The 20,127-nt window shown below is 37.1% G+C and overlaps 1 long non-coding RNA gene across 3 annotated transcripts in view; it reads left to right on the top strand.

The window, feature by feature from the left end:
* Positions 1–640: 640 nt before the first annotated feature.
* The window catches only part of LOC122805620, a 211,216-nt gene continuing 191,729 nt past the window's right edge, over positions 641–20,127 (top strand). For 2 of the 3 annotated variants that reach the window (XR_006365388.1, XR_006365390.1), the window contains exons 1-2: positions 641–923; positions 1,010–1,084. This is a non-coding gene — a long non-coding RNA (uncharacterized LOC122805620). Of the gene's footprint in view, positions 924–1,009; positions 1,090–20,127 lie in introns of all 3 variants that reach the window. The other variant, XR_006365389.1, reaches the window with a different exon arrangement.

Here is a 20,127-nt window from a genome sequence, read left to right as displayed (position 1 = left end):
TTGGGAGGAAGTTGGGGGGGAATAAAGTGTTAAGGAAAGAAGCCCTGAGCTGTTTGTATATAGCCACTGCTCCTTTTCTTGTCTCAACTCGATCGTCTCAATGAGTCTTGCCTATCAGCACAAACGCAGCTGTCAAAAAAGCCTATGCTCTGTCTGCTTAAGATTCACAGACAGAAAATAAATGCAGCATTTAGGCCAGTGCTAATAGAAGTCTAGAGCTGCTTAATTATTCATGAGAGGCTAACATTCTGATTACTTCTCCTTCACTGAAAAAGAAAACAAAAAAAAAAAGAAAGAAAGAAAAAAAAAAGAACGAAAAAGGAAGGCAGTAACTCTTTCCAGCTTCTTCTGGCTGTCAGAAACTACTTCTGAATCCACTTGTCTGACTTGTTGAAGCCTTTCATTCTTCAAGATGACTGGGGAACAGGGAAACATGAGAAGTTTGTATAGCGATATAGTCTAGGAAGCAGCAAATGTGAGACTGGAATGAGCATAAGGCAGAGAGAGAGAGAGAATGAAGGAAAGAAAGAGAGAGAGGAAGACTAAGCAAGATACTGAGAGAGAGAGAGAGAGACGTGGAGAGAGAGTGAGAAAGAGAGGGAGAGGTATGCTGCATGAGCGTGTGTGTGTGTGTGTGTGTGTGTGTGTGTGTGTGTGTGTGTGTGTGTGTGTGCGTGTGTGTGTGTGTAGACATTTGCATATGTGTGGCAGAGAAAGCAGGAGAGATCCAGTCAGAGAAAAAGAGGAAGAAAGGAGAATGAGGCTCCAGTTAACTGTCTCAAGGGGACGATGGTTTTAATGTTCCCTCAGGGTTCCCCAGTGACTGACTAATTGGAACAATAATGAAGAGTGAGGGAAGAGGAAACAAGCACATCGCAACTCTAATCGATCTGTCTTTCCACGGAACAAAAAAAAGTGAAAAGGTTATTGATCTCTCCAAAAAAGGCATCTGTCAAGGATTAAGGAAGGCAGAGCAAGACTCTAATTTTTTTTTTTGTCTTCTTATCAGGAAATTACTGCAAACATCGGCAGGGCTTGGACACGAATTTCAATTGCCATCGGCTCTGATTTGCAACCAGATGAGGTTAGGTAATGTTTGAATAAAATATTGATTTTTCTCTCTGTTTTTAGAGGTGTTTTAATGGCTTTCCTTCTGTGATTGCCAAACAAAATTATGCAAAGAAGCCCTAAGCAGAGGATACCTAAACTGTCACTGTGCATGCTTTTAAATGCAGGCAGTATAGTGACTTTCATTTGGAAGACTGTAGGCAAATAGTACATAAGATGGGATAAATACTGTAGTACAGTGATGTGCTATGGGCTATTTACTACTTTATATGCTACTAATTAAGCAGTCTCTGATGATACATTTGCAGTATATACACAGAATTATGCCTGTAAAGATTTTGGCACACTAGAGGAAATTAAGGCACACAGCATTAGATCATTGCTTTAATGAATCTTTCCTTATTTTAAAAGTACTGTTAGAAGAGTCCTTTTTGAAATTCATTAAAAGACAGAAGGATATAAAGCAAGCATGTGCAAGCTTACAGTGTCATACTAGGGACTGTGAGTGCAGTAAATGGACAGGGACCAGTGACTTACTCCTGAAGTGATAGTGTGCATGTAAGCAAGCAAGCTCAGAAAAACTGGAAACAGTGCTTGCTATTTTGATTAACAGTGGGGGTTGGGTAGAGTATTTTGCAGGCAGACCAGTGCAGGTTCTAATGATGGCAGAAGCATTCAAGGAATTACCGTGAATTTATGTAGACGTACCGAGAAAAGCAAAATAAGTTTGCTAGCAAAAAAAAAATAAAAATCTGAGCTATTCTAGTTCTTGGTACTTTATTTTAAGGATTCTAGTCTGCTTTTTGTAGAATGCTTTTCACTGTTGTTCTTTTAAAGCGTATCATGAGAAAATTGGCAGACATCAAATTAATTTAGAAGCTTCATATGTTTCCATTGCCAATTGCAAACATTTATAACAAACTCAATACGATTCAAAAAAAAAAGTTAATTTGGGATTCCTACCATTTGCTGGTAATGTCTGAACCCATATAAAATCTTTAACTGGTCAATTGAGTAAATCAGATGTCCCATCAAAAGTGTCATAACTAAAATCTGTTTACTAACCAGTCATTGAACTAAAATGAGTATGCATGTGGTAGGAATGTACCAATTTTTGGGAAAAAAATACATCATGATTGCAATCCTGTTTCAGCAGTAGATTAATACTTGGTCTGTATGAGTGAAGTCATATATTTATTTTTTTCTTACAGTGCTTCCAGGATATTTTTCTAGAACAGGATAAAAGTAATCCCTCTTTAAAAAATTAAACAACAAACTTTTCTAAACTTCCTATGACCATGTGCTCATCACAATATCAGAGTCAGTGATTCTGGTTATCACCTCTTTTCTATACTCAGCATTCAATTTTACAACAAAAAAAAAAAGAAAACAAAAAAACTGCTTTCTGTTTGAACTGATGTTCAGACTGCAGAGCTGTCAGGTTCTAACTCGTACCCTTCCATTTGCCCATGGAGGATGCTGGATAACTAATCTCAGATTTAATCAGATAATCACTGTTCAAGATGGGTCTTAGCTTCCTTAAAGTGCCCAATAAGTCAGTCCCCTCTCTGCATGGAATCACATTTTTAGCACCTTTATTAAATCTTTGTGTTAAACAAAGACACAGCTATATATATACATACATAGAAAAGTAACATTTTGTTATCTTCCTGCATTATACTTATGTTTTCTTTTTAACAAGTATTCTTTCCAGAAGGTTTGCAGTCTGGTATACAGCAGAGTATCAAAGCTGGACCCACTAACATTCCTGAAAGCATCAGTGCTTGAATTACAATTCCGTAGAAACAAATACCTGCAAGTGACAGCTCAGGTATAGAAACATGTATTCAAGATGGTCAAGTTATCAATAAATGACACGACCTCTGAAGTACTAATTTTTTTTTGCAAGGGGGGTTACCTCCACTTACATTCGGGATGGTGGGCAAAAAATATAGCCACTTTCATCATTATTTTATGAAGCTCTGAGCCCAGAGCAAACTAATATATTATAACTTGAGACACTGAACCACACTGCACCTACATTAAATGAAAACACTACCTTAAGATATTTCCAGCAATTATAATATGTGCAATGGACTATAGACTGCTGAAAAAGCTGTATACTTTTCTTACTGCCCCTTTTTCTTGTTCTGTGACTGGTATCTGCAAACCCTCTTGATGACGGTGTTGAGGTAATATAGTCCAGGACATTCTACAACCTTTCTTGTCCAATGAAATTTCTTTAGGTTTGTTTTTAATCATATCCACTCCAAATGTCACTCAAGTTCTCTTCCCATTTTCAATTCCACCTCAAATACTTGACCCCTAACATAATGTAGTGTATCCAAACTACATCCATCTTTCTTTTTCTGGTGTACACCTGTCCACTTTACTGAATAAGAATCTCTACATTGCATGCTTTTTAACAACCTGATTATTCTTCCTGTCAACATCCACACGAACAAGCCTTTCTACCTTAATTAAAGGACTCATAAGTGTAAAACTTGGAATTACAAAAAAAAAAAAAAAACAGTCTGAAAATATAAAGGATAAAAGGAAATACTGATCATTGTTGTTGTCCTCCATATTTTTTTTTTTTAGCAAGGCAAGATTCCCCATACCACCTTGTATAGGCGAACCCCAGTACCACCACACTGTATATGTAAGTCCAAATGTTTCCTCATTCAGTAAGAGACTTGAACTAATGAATCTCAGATGTCAACTGGTTAACAATGAGAGGAACTATACCTGTATTTGGTATAGAGCCATGGCACAAATTTGCCACAAAACCACAGAAAACATTATCACTGTAAACATAATGAGTGAGAAAATTATCATTTTGAAGTGACTACATAGAACTCTATGGCCCTGTGTATATTCTGAATGTATAAACTGGGATCAGACTTATTACCTCATGCCCATTTCTAACAAATTATGTCATTTTAGTTTCCAGTTGTTCTTTTGTGAGAGCATGTCACTGGATAATGTTAAAAGTGATGCACAACAACAATTAAGGATTCACGCATAATAAAGGGGTCACTCCTTTCATATTAATCCGGCTCAGATGTGCCTTTATATACTGACTCAAGACTTCTCCTTACCACCATCTCCAAACTAGAAATATTTGCTCTTAACATGATTTCTGAGAAACATTTAACCTGAATGCATGAATTCCCTATCCCAGCAGTACTCTAGTCCCTGCTTGTATTAGAAGTAATTTTAAGGTATTTTTTTCAGTACAATACACATGGTCACAGCTATGATCTGACAGGAAGTTTCATTCTTGTTAAAATTAAATTTCATCCTTGTCAGTTGGTGGTAGATGATTTGGAAGTTAAGGATCCTAAGGTACTTATTAAACAGAGTATAAGTTCAATTATTTATGAACATATCATAAACAATTGCATTATTATAATCACTTTTATATCAAGTTCCTTTCCTTTTCACACCCAACATACTTGCACCTTGTATCTTTTCCTTTATATTTTTTAATTTCAATAAATTTCAGCCACCACCTATTCCAAAAATCTCTTTTCACATTCTGTGTTCTTCCGTTACTCAATTATTTTCTAATATAATCTGCTTTTACAGTACTATTTTTATCAATTTAATGATAAATATCCTCTTTTCTGCTAAAATACATATATAACTGCCATCCATCTAAAATTAAATTGTTAAGAATTAGCACATTGCTTGGGTGACAGATTAGGAATCACAAAGTTCAGGGTTTGAATCCAAGGCTGATCATTTCTTTCCCTTTAGGTCTGACAGCCTAGTATTCTGCTATTATCCTATATTAGAAAGAGAGAGACAGGACGCTAATAAATTCTCGACCACTCGTGCTCAGGTATACATGGCCCTACCCACATTACTTATGGGACTAATAACTTTCTAATATTTTTGAGAAGCATGGCTTGACTTAAAAAGGCCCATTATGATTTTAGTCTAGTGTTTTCCTACCATCCTAAATCTTCACTTATTTTTTTGGATTTGACCCAGCACATTTCTAGCTCTTCCGAAACTTTCTTTCATAAATGTGCACTCCATAAAAGGTGTCTGATTTTGTAGCATTTACTCACAACACTTCCTTAAACAGTATCTCCCAGACTCCCATTTTTGTTTTAAATTATATCACTTTTAGTTTATTGTATGAAACTAAACAGGTCACATTCCACATTTCATAGAGAATCCCTTTATTATTTAACATTATTATTGGTTAATAGGTACTTACTAGACTATTGATCTAAGAGAATTATAAGAAACCTAGCCTTATATTTCCATGGTAGTTTTAGACCTTATATTTTGCATGCAAACAACCCAGAGATAGGCTGAACAATGATATGTTGGGGAATTTACATGTTTCCTCTAGCTATAAGGTATGAGGGTTCTAAACTGGTGGTGAGAATTTGTGGTTGCTCATCTGTATATCAATATTACAGTTGAAAAGAGTAAGAGAAGTACTTTGCTTTATGTTGAATGATGACTGTTTAAAAAAAAAAGCAGTACTATTGATGCTACAAACCTATTCATCCAACATGTTCTGTTTATTTTGCAAAAGAGATTGTGATCCATTGAGTGGGTGTTTATAAAACCATTGTACTTGTGAATGTGTAATAATTCTTACAGAACAGGATCTGTTTAAACTCTATAAGCAAGGCCAAGGTCACCTCTCATCAGCTTATATGATAGTGGAAAGAGGAACAAGGCTTTTTGATGGTCTGCTCATATTTTACAATTTAGTCCCTTAAATTCTATCTTAAATGCTTCAGTCTTATGGCAAATATGATTGACTCATGCTCTGATTTGACCAGGGTGGAAATAATAATTGGTGGCGAGCATAGCAAAAATAAAAGCATGATTGGATTTCACAAGGATTTAGCTAAAATATGAGATCCTTGGGGGGGGGGGGCATGTCATACTTGGCAAACCAGTTAGAACTGTCTCCCATTTCTTTGCAGGCTGATAATATATATATATATATATATATATATATATATATATATATATATATATATATATATATATATATATATATATATATATATATATATATATATATATATATATATATATATATATATATATATATATATATATATATATATATATATATATATATATATATATATATATATATATATATATATATATATGTATATATATATATATATATATATATATATATATATATATGTATATATATATATATATATTCCCTTTGAATGACACCAGAAGCTAAGCCAATTGCTGAAAGCAGAAATCTTTTGTACATATTGGGACATTATTCTTAATGATGGTAATGTGTTGTTCAACTGTTTACTACAATTACTAATATAGCCTTAAATATCTTAGCTAGAGCAGATACAGACTGCCAAACTGAATGCAAAGTCAATTGTTGCTGAATGTAATGAAACTATGAGAAACTAAAAGTAGTTTAGACAAAAACAACAAAAGCAGATTGTGAATTGTTAGAGATTTGGCTTGATAGCCAACTGTTCTGGAAGTGCCTTAATGCAAACAAAAATCCTGAATTAGCCTGGCACACAATTATAACATAAGAAAATAACTAGAGTTTAATGCTGAAAGTTACTTCACTAAAATGACAAAATACAGTGCATTTATTTACAAGAATTACTAATGCAGCTTTAAAGACCTTAGCTAAAACACATATAGGCTGTTAAAATGAACATAAAAACACATCAAAATTTTAAAACTCTTGACTTATCCTTAGATTCTTATTACTTCATGCCACAGTCATGTTTCCTAATGTATTCTATCACCTCTTTTTTACTATGAATCTTAGTGTACACTTCTTTTATCTCTTTAAGCATATTTTCTTCTAATTGTATACCCCATTTTTTAACAAATGTCCTCATTTCTAATATTTTCTTTTTCTTTAATTAAAACTTTGTCTCTCTCATCAACTATATCTCTAATTTGCTGCGTGTTTCTTTTACCAACAGACTTTCTTTGAATAAACACTTACATACACTATGGCTCTTAACCCAACATTTTTTCTTATTTTGAAACATATTATGTCTCTTTTTACCAGATTTAATATAGACCCAAATACTGATAAAAAAAAAAAAAAAAGCTACGGTACTAATTTTGTTTCCAAATTTTGGGGGTAACCAGAACATGAATGTTACAATATAAATATCTCATAAGCAGTGCACTCAATTTCTTCTATCTGTTTACCTTCATTTTATATGTTATATAAACGCTCTTCCTCTTTTTCTCTCTGCCATTCCTTGCCATCACTACTAGAAAAGGCTTTCAAAAAATGACATGCATCTGGATCATTTCTCCTCGGGCCTATTCTGAAAATTAGCTCTTTCCAATTCAGACTTTCCCAATAAACAAAAATGAAATAAAATGAATGAATACATTTATTTTTATTAATGGCAGCCTTGTTTTGCTCATTATCTGGTACCATCTTTCCTTCTAGCCTTACACAGTCATCATTTCTCTATCTCTCGTACTGTCAAGCCAGTAAGAGGTGTTACCATCTCAGTTTCCATACATTTTATTTATTTATTTTTTTATTTTAATTATTTACTGACATTTGATTACCAGGAAAGTCTGACTGGGTAGGATACCATTTTCAGGGGAGGCTCAGGGAGAGAAGCTCCAAAGTATTACAAAACATTTTAAGAACAATATTTTTACAGTCTTTAAAAATAACACAAAACAAATACAGTTAAAATAATTATACTAAATGAGACATAATATGAAAACATTGGTTAAGAATCTATACAATTTAAATCACAATGATTTAATATTTAGAGACATTAGCAGTTAGTTTATAAAGAAATTAAAGTTAAGTTAGTATAACAGAAACAGGAACTGCAAAATGAAGTGAGAAAAAAGTAGGCTTATAGTATGTTTCAAGAGAAAGCCAGGGGATAGAAATTGATGGAAGTAAGTGAGTAGGTGAAGAAGGGAGAGTAAGGAGATGTAATTTATGAATAGGTATTTGTCCACATTTAGGGATATAGTTTATCCTGGTGTTGAACAAGAACAGAGTCAACTTTTGGCTAGGAAATCTTTCAGAATGGTTTTCATGGATGAGAGGGAGGGTATTAACCTGATGGAAAGTGATAAGGAGTTCCAGGCCTTAGCCACATGGTATGAGTACAGAAAATGCCCAGCAGATTTGATAGGTTTGTGAAAAGGCAGGAGTTTTTGGTCAATGGATCATAATGACTGACTGGGAACATAGTTGTGAAGAGTGTTATTTAGGGCTGGACAAGCAGATGGATGCTGGATAATTTTACAGGTGGTAAAAAGCTGTGTATATGTTAGTTTATGGGGTAGTTCTAATCAATTTAGGCTTTTTAGTGATATATAGTGGTGGGATCTGAAAGGAGTATTTGCAAATTTTGCAACTTTGCTATAACATTGCAAGTATTGATTTTTGTGGTGATTGAAGGTTAGTAAGGATGACAGTATCACAAAGAAGTGTGGGGAGGAGATAAGTAGTGGCAATTGTGGCTTTAGTTGTGTTGCTGAAAAAGTTTTTGGCTCTATAAAGATCCCCAGCTTTTGATATGGTTTTCTTATGCAATTTTGTATACGCAGGTTAAATTTAAGATTATCATCCACTGACATCCCTAATAATCTGTTATGAGAAGTGACATTCTCCACTATCTAGTTATTTTATTCATTTTTTTACTTCTGTATTCTTAAGGTATTTATTTAAAAAGTTTACAATAAAGGACTACCCAGGCATCCTTGCAACAAACCAATTTTCCTATAAATTGCTTCACCTTATTTCTCACTAACAACTACTTTCTTCTGCCGTATAGTATATTCTGCTTGCCAAAGACGTTACACCTTTTTGATGCCTTGCTTTTTCTAATACTTCTGCTAAAATTACTATATTCTAATTTAATCAGAAGCTTTTGAAGATCCAAATTGAGTAATCCATTTTTCTTTTTTTCCTACCCTATTCTAAAAATGCATATAATATCTATTATGATTTTTGTTAGTATTTCTTCCTGTCTTAGAGCAATTTTTACAATGATGCATTCCATTCTCCCATGTCTTTAATTATTTGTAATATAGTGTCTTCAAAACTCTTACCATTTGCTTTCATTATATTAAGTGTCCCCCAGTTATGCAGTATAGTCCCCCTTATCACGTATTACAGATTTTCTGATACATGTTACCAATATTCTGCTCTCTTTTAATATTTTATACACCCAAGTTGGAATACCAACCTCTTCTAGTAACTTCCCTTCCTATAATTCTGTTATGCTTTTAGAATTTCCTCTTTAGTGAACTTAACCATTGCTTTAATCTTTTTCATCCTGTCTTCCAAACATTTATTTTACATATTTTAGCACCACATTACCTATCAGATAATATCTCACCAGCTCTCCAGTAGTTTATTCTGTTGTATTCATTAATTATCTTGTCTTAACATCTGTACTAAAATCTGTACTAAAATCTTGGCACAATTCATTTTGCCATATCGATATATCTGAAATTTATTCCAGCAATGTTCCTTCAATTCCAAGGATTGCATGATTTTGTCCCTGACTGCTGTTATTTCTTCATTTCAGTCTATTCACTTACCCAATCACATATTCAGTCTACCACTTTTCTTTAAATTAATAACATTTCTGAAATAAACATATTTTCTTTTCTTTACATGCAAAGGAATCTGCCTTTCCTGTTCCATACTTTCTGCAATTGTTCACTTCTTACCTGTATATGTAAATGCATATGATCTATGTAGGCCTCCCAGTTAATTTACTGAAATTCAGTCATACACCTGTTTGAGACTATCCATCAACCTATAATTGCACCCCCCCTCCCAAACAAATGTAAAAAGCTCTTTTTCCAAAATTTCCCCATACATTTGTCTTGTTAGTCCATGCAGTCCTCTCACAGAGTAGGAGACATGCACTAGGTACTATCTATCCTGAGGAATGCTCATTCTGCTCTGGCTGAATGGCCTTATCAGACCCATGTCCTATGCAGACTGTTTCAAGGTTGTATTCCTATATTCTGTCTCCTACAGGCTTTTAAGGGGAGCTCTATACTTGGCAAACAGAGCATTGTCAGACCCCACTCTGATGGACCTTCTGCATATCCACAAAACCAGCAGCACCAGAATTATCCAATTTAAAGACATAAACCTCGCCTGTGATATAAATAGAACCTGCTGGAGAGATAGGTATGTATCCCAGAGACTACCCCGTCTATGGAACAGGATCCCAATACAAGTGCAGCTTGGACAACTGGATAAGAAACCAGAAATTCATCCCTCGTTTGGCCGCTATGTCTCTAATGGACAGAGGTAAGTATAAGCATTTATCAAGGGTATCAGAACTTGTCATAGATTTGGGATGCATGGCTAGGCATAAAAAGGCCCTTGTGGTTATTAGCCTAGTAAACACCTATGAACTTATTTGTCTCCCAGAATCAGATTGCAGGGTGTGGACTAGACCACTTGACCCTGTGACTCCTTTCCTTGGAGCTCCTAATCTCTACAATGTCTTTCAAATGCTCCTCTTTCATTATTGAACTTGGGGAACATTGGATGTCTCCCTCCTCATGCTGAATTTTGGCCCTCTGAAGGACTTTGCCTGTAGATTATGCTCCGTAGATACTATACCTTGTGCTTCTTTTAGCTGTCACCCAGGTGGGGAGCCAGACTTCACATCCCTCCTTCCAAGATGGGTGAGACAAGGGTAACAAACTACTCCAAGCCTCCCTGCCCTGCTCTCCTCGGTGCTCACCTACTAATCCAGCAGGGGTTTCTTGGTTATAGTCCAGGATTTATCCCTCTGCAGCATAGAAGCAGGCTATTTTTAATTATATTCTTTATTTAAAAAAACATCTTAAATCATGTGTTTTACCAACATTGAACTACTAAACATTTTCAATAATTCTGGCCATGCTTGCAGTCTTTCTTATAAGTCACACCCGATTCCTAGAGTGACCTCACTGACAGCCACCGCTATTTGTAGAATTTACAAAGAGTGACCTCACTGACAGCCACTGCTATTTGTAGAATTTACAAAGCAAAGGAGGAAATGGAAGTAGGTAGCCAGGACTCGCTTTCATATCACACACTCATGCATTCCCACAAAATTTAGAGTCCCTGATTAACACTGATTTGTCTCATAGTAGTGAGATCAAAGTCAGCTCCACAAATAATTGCAGTCCTTGTAAACAAAACCTTATATCAGCTCCTGCAGCTTTGTTTTTAACTATCCTTTAACTCCTCTTATACATTACCAGCCCATATTACTCCTTGTTTCTTTGCTTTTTGTACTGTTTCTACAAGAATTCTCCCTACTTCTATGTATATAGGGTATAGATACCCTATATTCTTAAGCATAAATGTCTTACCTTTCATTAAAATAGCCATAGAGTTAGCATTCTAATCTACTAGTAGAAGTCCTGCTCCCTCTTCTCATAGTATTGTTTTTCTTTTTAAAATTACCATTTGATTCTTGCAAAAATGTAATTTCTTCCTCAGATATTTCTAAATCTTTTGAATTTAAATTTAACCTTCTCACACCATTCACTCACCTTTTTATTGTCCCTAACATTGAGAGGTTTTCCCTCCTGCATCTACCCTTTCTATTTGCCATGTTATTCATTTCCCACTTTCCTCTTTCTGAAAGAATTTTTGTTATCAAATCCTCTCCTTTCTTACCTCAATACTGCTTTCTTTTTATGATATACAAGTACACCTAACATTTCCTGGCTTTCTACTTTCCACTTTTGTCCTTTTATTTCCATTTTGGTTTCCAAATCTAATAGCACACACTTCTCTTCATAACGTCTATCTTACAACACTGATTTTATATCAAAACCTGAATAGTAAGTTTCCATGATTTTCTCCATATTATATTTAGTAAATTTGATCAAAGGCTCTATCACAAACATTAAAGATATGCCTTGGTTACTGACAAAAATTTCATTGAATATCACTTGTATATTTTTCTGTTACATTGTTTTTTTCTTTCCACAGTGCAGAAGTGATTTTATTACATTCACAACTAAAATTATTTTTGACCAGCATTTATAACATTGTCTTTATCTATTACAAAACACCTGCATTCTGTCTCTTGACAAGTAAAATAGTTGTGGCAAAAGCAATGCTTACTGCTCCATTCCCTTAAATGTCATTGTGATAGCCATTTCAGTACTCCATGTCCTTTCCTGGGTTTACTCGCACTCCAGTTTACCCCCCTACTCTAATGCCCAAATTGTAGCAGGAACCAGAGAGAATACTGAGGCCATCTGGAGCTGTCCATCTTCTACGCAGGGGGATTTTTTTTTTTAACGTATGACTATCCACTTTGCCCTGACCCCCTTCCCTGCACTTGTCAACACCATTCAAGGGCAACTGCCCTATATGGACCATGCCTCCCCTCAGGAAGCATCATCGACAAATATCACATCTAAGATGGGCATGAATATTCTTCTTTGCTGCTCCATCAGTCACCTGAGCTGCTAATAGAACCTGGATCATTTGGACAGAAGTCAGGGCTTTATCTATCAAAAATTGCAGCAATATTTGTTAATTTGTAATCCAAAGTTTAACAGTCACTACCTACATTTTCATAGGTTCATAGGTTCATAGGTAGGTACTAGGCTATCGGCCCTGGGGCCTATACAAGCCCAGCCAAAAAGGTACCCTGGCTTTTGCCTCCCAAGAAAATTATTTTCATGTGCCACTGTCGATCAGAGCCACAGAGGTGATCCCCGGGGTGAATTTCCTATTTCCCATCCAATCATCAAGATTTTTCTTGAAGAGTGCTAATGAGGAGCTTTGTTTGATATAGATAGGTAGTTTATTCCAGAGTATGGGAAGTCTCTGGGACAGGAATCTATCCCTCCGGCATGTTTTGTTTATTGTGGTGACAAGGTTTAGGTCCCTAGAGCATGTAGCTTGGAGGGATTGGGATTTCTTTAAGTGGAGCATGTCCAACAGCTCTGGGTTTGACACAGCTTTGTATGTTAGGCAGAGATCACCTCTGAGTAGGCGATATGCGATGGAGTAAAGCTGGAGTTTTTTGAGACGGTCTGTGTAGGGAATTTGTTTGAGGCTGGTAATCTTTGTGAGGTATTTCTGCGGCTTTTCCAGTTGTTGTAGAGGTCTTGTGAGGTACATACCAAAAGGGGCATTGTACTCTATAATGAGTCTAATGAGTGATGAGTAGAGGGGAACAATGACTTCTTTTTTTCTGGATGAGAAACCTTTTGTGATGAGGTGTGCCACGTAGAAGGATTTCCTGACTATTGTGGCAATGTGATTATCAAAGGAGAGAATACTGTCTACCTGTGTCCCAAGGTCTCTTATCACACTTTTGGTGTTAAGTATACTACTGCCTATGTTGTAGTTCATGGGTACAGAGTTTTTACCAAAGGGGATGACAATGCACTTTTTGGCACTGAGCTTGAGGCCATGGCTTTGACACCAGGCATCTGTCTCAGTGAGGCCCTTTTGTAGGATGTCCACATTGTTAGGAGTTTTGATTATGGCTCCTAGATTGCAGTCATCTGTGAACGCCATTAGCCAAAGACCTTCTGTGTTAGCCTGTACTTCAGAGAAGTAGATACCAAGCAGTAGAGCACCCATGACTGAACCCTGTGGTACTCCACTTGTTACTGGTCTGAAGTCGGATTTGGAGTCTGCTACTTTCACTGTGTGGGTTCTGTCAGTGAGCCAGTTGGCAACCCATCTTGTGACATAGGGATTTATACCTAGTTTAGTGAGTTTACCTATAATTCTAGAGTGGGGGATGGTGTCAAAAGCCTTGGCAAGCTCTAGATAGGCTGTGTGAACCACCTTACCCTTGTCTATGGCTTTGGTGACTGCTTCAAAGAAGTCTATCAGGTTTAGGAGACATGATCTGCCTTTTACAAACCCAAACTGGGTGGGGTCCAGAGTTTGGAGATTACCAATGCCTTTGTTTATAAGTTCTATGATGATACGTTCCATGGCCTTGCATACCAGGCTCATCAGGCTAATGGGGCGGTAGTTCCTGGGGTCCATGGTGGCTCCCCCCTTGTGAAGTGGGATAACCGTCACTGTGCACCATTCAGCAGGCACAAAGCCTGAGGTGAGTCTATGACTGAACATGGTACTTAGGTGGGGTGCCAATTCGTTATGTAGTTTGTGTAGAACACAGTCTGGGATGTTGTCTGGTCCCATGGATGCTGTGTTCTTGGCTTTGGAGAGTGTGTTTTTTACCTGTGCAGCCATGATTAAAGGAACTTTGCATTCTTCTGGTATAGAGATGGGCTCTTTAGGGGGTGAGAGGGGGGTAAAGTTAGCACTGAACCTATCTGCCAGGATGTTGGCAATATCAGTTGGGTCTGTATATTTAGTGCCATTGTGCTGTAACTCAGAGCAGATCTGAGTGTTGCCATTGAGATTCTTGACATAGCTATAGAATGCTTTGTGGTTGTCTTTAGAATCAGTGGCAATTTTGTTTTCATAACTAGCTTTGGAGAATTTTATCAGGGATCGCAGCTTCTTACTGAGGCTGACCAGGGAGCTCCTCCCCTCATGGGATTTTACTCTCTTTTGCAACAGTTTCTTCCTTCTGTTGTACAGTTTATTTATGGCAGGGAACCACCAGATTGGCTTCCTTTTTTTGGAGGATAGCATCTTGGTTCTGTGTGGGATAGCACGATCCATGCACTCATGTAAGTGCTTATAAAGTGAAATTGTATAGGATTCAGTAGTCATAACTGTATTGTCCATCTGCATGGGTGTCATGAAGTTCACCACTTCTGTCTTAAGAAGCATGAAGTTGGCTTTGGAGAAATGCTTTACCATGGTTTCCTTAATGGGGGGTGGGGGCAGGATGTGGATATCTAGGGTAATTAGCTTATGGTTGGATCAGACAATGAGGTGTTGACTTCAGGTGTGGAACACAGGTCACTCATGTTGGTAATGGCTAGATCTAGGATATTGTTACCCCTGGTGGGGATGTGGATAAGTTGATCCAGGGAATTGGAGTTTATGAATTCCAGAAGGTGTTGAGCGAAGGAGTTGTTACATGAGTAGTTTTCCCAGTAAACAGTGGGGTAGTTGAAATCACCCATTATTAGGGTGTTTGGTTGAACCCTAATATTTTCCAGTACATCAAGAAAAGAGGAGTGGGAATGCTGGGGCATTGTGGGTGATCTGTAGCAAGCTACAATTTGGATTACAGTTTTGCCCAGAGTTAGTTGCACTTGGATAACCTCAGCTGCATTATGCTGGGCAACTAGCCTGGAGGTGTGGATATCCTTAATGAATATGGACACACCTCCACCTTTGGAGTTACGGTCCAGGTTACATGACCGAAAAGTGTGGTATGAGTTATAGCCTGGTAGTGCAGGGGTGCTCTCTGGAGCCTTGAACCAGGTCTCAGTCACTGCACAGATATCGATGTTCTCCATTTTAAGGAGTGCCTCGAGTGAGTGCATTTTTAGATTTAGACTCTAGCATTGAGTAGCATCACCCTCAGTTTTTGCTTGCCTGTTCCTGTTATGGTGGTGAATTTGTCATTTGAACCTTGCCTAAAAAGGCACTATAGGGGCGGCAAGAACCTTAGCCAGTATCCAGAATCCCAGGGGTGACAGGTGCAGGCCATCTCTGGTAAAGCATCGTGGTCTGTTGACCATGTCATCCCAGGCAGACGGATATTGGATCCCTTTAGAATGGCACCAGAAGCTTAGCCAATTGTTGAAGTCAATCATTTTGTCCTTGTACTGCGGCATTATTCTGGTTGATGGCAGAATGCTACTCAGGGCTAGGGTCATACCTGCCTGGGCTACAAGATCGGAGAGCTCCTCCATGTCTCTTTTCACGTAGTCCAGGGAGGTACATCTCAGGTCATTCACACCAACATGGACAATGACAGAGTCATATTTCTATTTGTTGTGGAGTGACCTGAGTGCGTGGGTTATGTGGCAGATCCTGGCACCCGATTGGCAGCTGACAGTAACCTTCTCCTTGTTTAGCCTGGTGAGTGGGACATCAGTGTGCCTGACTATAGAGTCACCTATGACTAGTGTGTTGGATACGTTGTTTTGCCTTATTTGCTGTGGTTGAGTGGCACACTGAGTCTGCAGGCTATGTGTCATTTGGATTGTGTTGAGGGGGTGGAGGTTGCTTGCATTTATGCTTTGGAGGTCTCTGTTGCTTGAGCAGATTATTATTGAGAGATCTGCGAATGTTTTTGTGTTTCTATGTGTGGATTTTGGTGGTGTAGATTTAGTGAGACTATGTGATGAGTGTGGTGTGGTGCAAGTGTTTACCTTCTCCTCTTGACTGTCAAGTTCAGTCTTGATTGTAGACAGCTTTACCTCCAGTTTGGCTAGATAAGTGCATCTCTCACAGGTTGTAGTGTTGGGTAGTAGGAGGAGAGGGTTGTCTGTGTTCATGAGGCAATTTCTACATTGCCCCAAGATGCCCATATTCATCATAAAGACAGGAGAGAACAGTGGGAGGTGACCCTTGGATATGCCTGAATAAAAAACAGTTTTCCTCTAGATAAGTGTTGAAAGTGAGTACAAGAGCTGTTTTTCTCTAAGCAAGTGAGGAAAGTAAGTACCAAAACTGTTTTCCTCTAGGTAAAGAGGAAGGTTGAGTGCTGTAATAATTAGTAAGTTATTTAGTGCTTACAAGTTCTGAACAAGTGCTGATCATGAATAAGCAAATTCAAGTGCTAAAACTAAGAATCTATATCTGGACTAAACTAGTTACAGGAAAGGGGGGAAACAAGTGAAAATGCGGTCTTTTAAATCAGAAAGTTGGGAGAGATGGAAAAACTGCTCAAACAGACAATAACTACAATTTCTGGACCAGAACCACTCCTTATGTGGTAGATAGGTTACCTAGTACTTACCACCCCCACTAATAAGCTAGAAGGCTTCCCTCCAACACAGAAAGCTTGGGGAGGGGGGGGGGCTCAGAAGCTTACATACAGTCCTGGATACAGCAAATCTGAATCTGGACTACACTAGTTACAGGAAAGGTATATATATATATATATATATATATATATATATATATATATATATATATATATATTATATATACAGAAAAGTAGCTAAATCAGCAGTAAAAACAATTCAAATGCAGTGCAAGCTAGCACACTTGAGTATGTAGCAATGTTAGACCAAACAGTTTAAAAAATGATTGAATTAAAAATGACTAAAAACAAGTGCAGAAGGAGTCTATTAGGTAGAATGAGATAAAGAGATGGGACTGGGGGGAGTGTCCCAGATCAAATCTACAGTGGGGGCGGGCAACTGCAAAAGCCTCCACATTTAAACAACACAGGAATAGGAAGGGTGGGTATGGGAAAGCCAACACCTGCAGCAGAGATCTGAAAAACTATATAGTTAAGCAAAAATAACAGTGCACAACTCTGAAGTCAGCCAGCAATGATATAAAATTAGTCAAACAACAATTTCCAGTACACAACTCTGAAGTGCCAGAGAAATATACTCGGCTCTGTATATCTTCAGATAGTTTGATGAGCACTCTGTCAGGACACAGGAAGGCTCCAGCAATGATATGCAGACTTTTACTAAGAGGGTCTAGTTTTATGCAAATAATCCTTGAGATAGTCAGATAACACACAGGATGTAAAACCAATTATACCAACTTAAGACACAGAGAAATAGGGGGAGGGGGGGAACACTTTCAGCAGAGATCTGAAAAACTATTCACTGAAGCAAAAATAACAGTGCACAACTCTGAAGTCACCCAGCAATGATGTAAAATTAGTCAAACAACAATTACCAGTACATAACTCTGAAGTGCCAGAAAAATATACTCACCTCTGTATATCTCCAGATAGTTTGAAGAGCACTCTGTCAGGACACAGGAAGGCTCTAGCAATAATATGCAGACTTTTACTAAGTGGGTCTAATTTTATGCAAGTAATTGTTGAGATAGATAACACACAGGATAAAAAAACAGTTATAACAACTTAAGACGCAGAGAAATAGGCGGAGGGGGGAAAAACACCTTCAGCAGAGACCCAAATTATTTATAACAGGTTCTGGCTCAGATAGCATGGTACACCCATACACCCAAATTATTTATAACAGGTTCTGGCTCAGATAGTATGGTACAATATCTATTCAACCATATTGCAAGTCCATATTTTCAATTTTCAATAGCAATGTTATCTGTTTAATCAAAGTCTGAGACATAGATATTACTTGAAACAGAACATAAAAGTTATGGTTTTTAACTTATTAGCATTTTGCCAAAAATATTCAGTCAAGCTTAAATATCTGAATCTTACTTCAGAAACATTTAAAAAAATTATGCATGAAGCTCCTTAGACACAAAGCTTCATAATTTTATAAGATTTCCTTTACAGGAATCTTTCATCAGACACTTTCTCTGGCCTTGTATGTGGTACCAAGATTCCTAAGGTGCAGAAAACAAGGTTATGCACCAGTCATTTTCTCTGACCTCTTCACTATTCTATTTCAAAGTACCATTTATTATTTATTTATGCATTCATCATGGTCTTTTGCACTCTGTTAGTTTAAATTTTTAAATGGGTTCCTTCTTTCCCCACTATGGCATTAGTTTTAGGTGCCACTTAAGTGATTTTCTGTTTAAAATCACTTTCCATAATCTCCTAGTTGTAGGATCACAGGAGGTTACTAGGCTAATGGCCCCATGTCCCTTATAAGCCTAGCCAAGTTCATCCTGTGTTCCCAGGGGTGTTTGGTTCAAGAAGATACTAAAATCAGCACCTATTGCCCCTGCCCAAGAGGCACACAGGTGGAACCCCTGGGGTGAATTTCTGGTTACCCATCTAATCGTCCAAAGTATGCTTGCCACTACTTTGTTTCTTCTTTCTCCCCATGTCATCCGCATCTTCCCGTTTTTGACTACTCAATCTGCAGTGTGTGCACTGATATCATGAGCACTTGACTCTGCCACAACAAATTTGTGATCTTGCCTGGCTGCTGCTTCATTACATACACAGCTTCCTACATGGCTGGAAAATGCGCCTGCACAAATGAAAAGATTAGGGGCAAATGTCATGCATACAAATGATACTATTCCTTGTCGGAATAAATACCGTCTTTGGTCTTCCCTGAAAATGATCGTAGCCAGTGCTGAACTAACCCAATCAACACTAAAAACAAACACAGCAAAAATGCAGCTTCTCTGGCTTTCATTCTATCATTTTACTCTTGTTACCGGTCATTTGTACCTAGTGCACTTAGCTAAATAAATACATTTCAAAAACAGCAACTGTACATTAAATTCATTAATGTACACTACTTTGTGTATGCTATTATCTTAAAATGCTATGTTTTAATTCATTTTATTTTTTGTAATATTAACAAAATGGAAAGTGGCTAAAATTTCTATTTCATAGTAGTTTGGTTCACAGCTAGGGTGCCATCTGTGTGATCTTTTGCCGGCATCTCCAGTTTCCTCCATCATCTCATAAATATATCAGTAGGTATACTAATGGTCCTCTAATCTGCCTGTGTATTTGTGAGTATTTGTGCTGTACATGTATATGTTACACATACACACACAGATATATGTATATATTACCCCCCCACACAAACACACACACACACATATATATATACATATATATATATATATATATATATATATATATATATATATACACACACACACACACACACACACACATATATATATATATATATATATATATATATATATATATATATATATATACACACACACACACACACACACACACACACACACACACACACACACACACACACACACATATCTCTCTCTCTCTCTCTCTCTCTCTATATATATATATATATATATTTATATACATATACAAACACACACGTAACCACACATGTGTGTGTGTATGTGTATGTGTTACATCTGTTGCTTGCTGGAAAAGCTCTGGTTATCCTGCAATAATGAAAAGGGCAATGTGGATGTCAGACAATGCATTAACGACCTTCACGCATAGGTCAGATTTGCTCTTCTAGCATTCTGAATGAACACTTAAAAGTATGTTTTTTTTGTGCTACATCATAAGTCTCCCAATT

This window comes from Protopterus annectens, chromosome 6.part1 (assembly GCF_019279795.1).
Source record: "Protopterus annectens isolate FY-2018-M chromosome 6.part1, PAN1.0, whole genome shotgun sequence".
NCBI classification, from domain to species: domain Eukaryota; kingdom Metazoa; phylum Chordata; order Ceratodontiformes; family Protopteridae; genus Protopterus; species Protopterus annectens.
The sequence above is the reverse complement of the archived record's forward strand: the minus strand, read 5'-3'. Positions and strand labels throughout refer to the sequence as shown.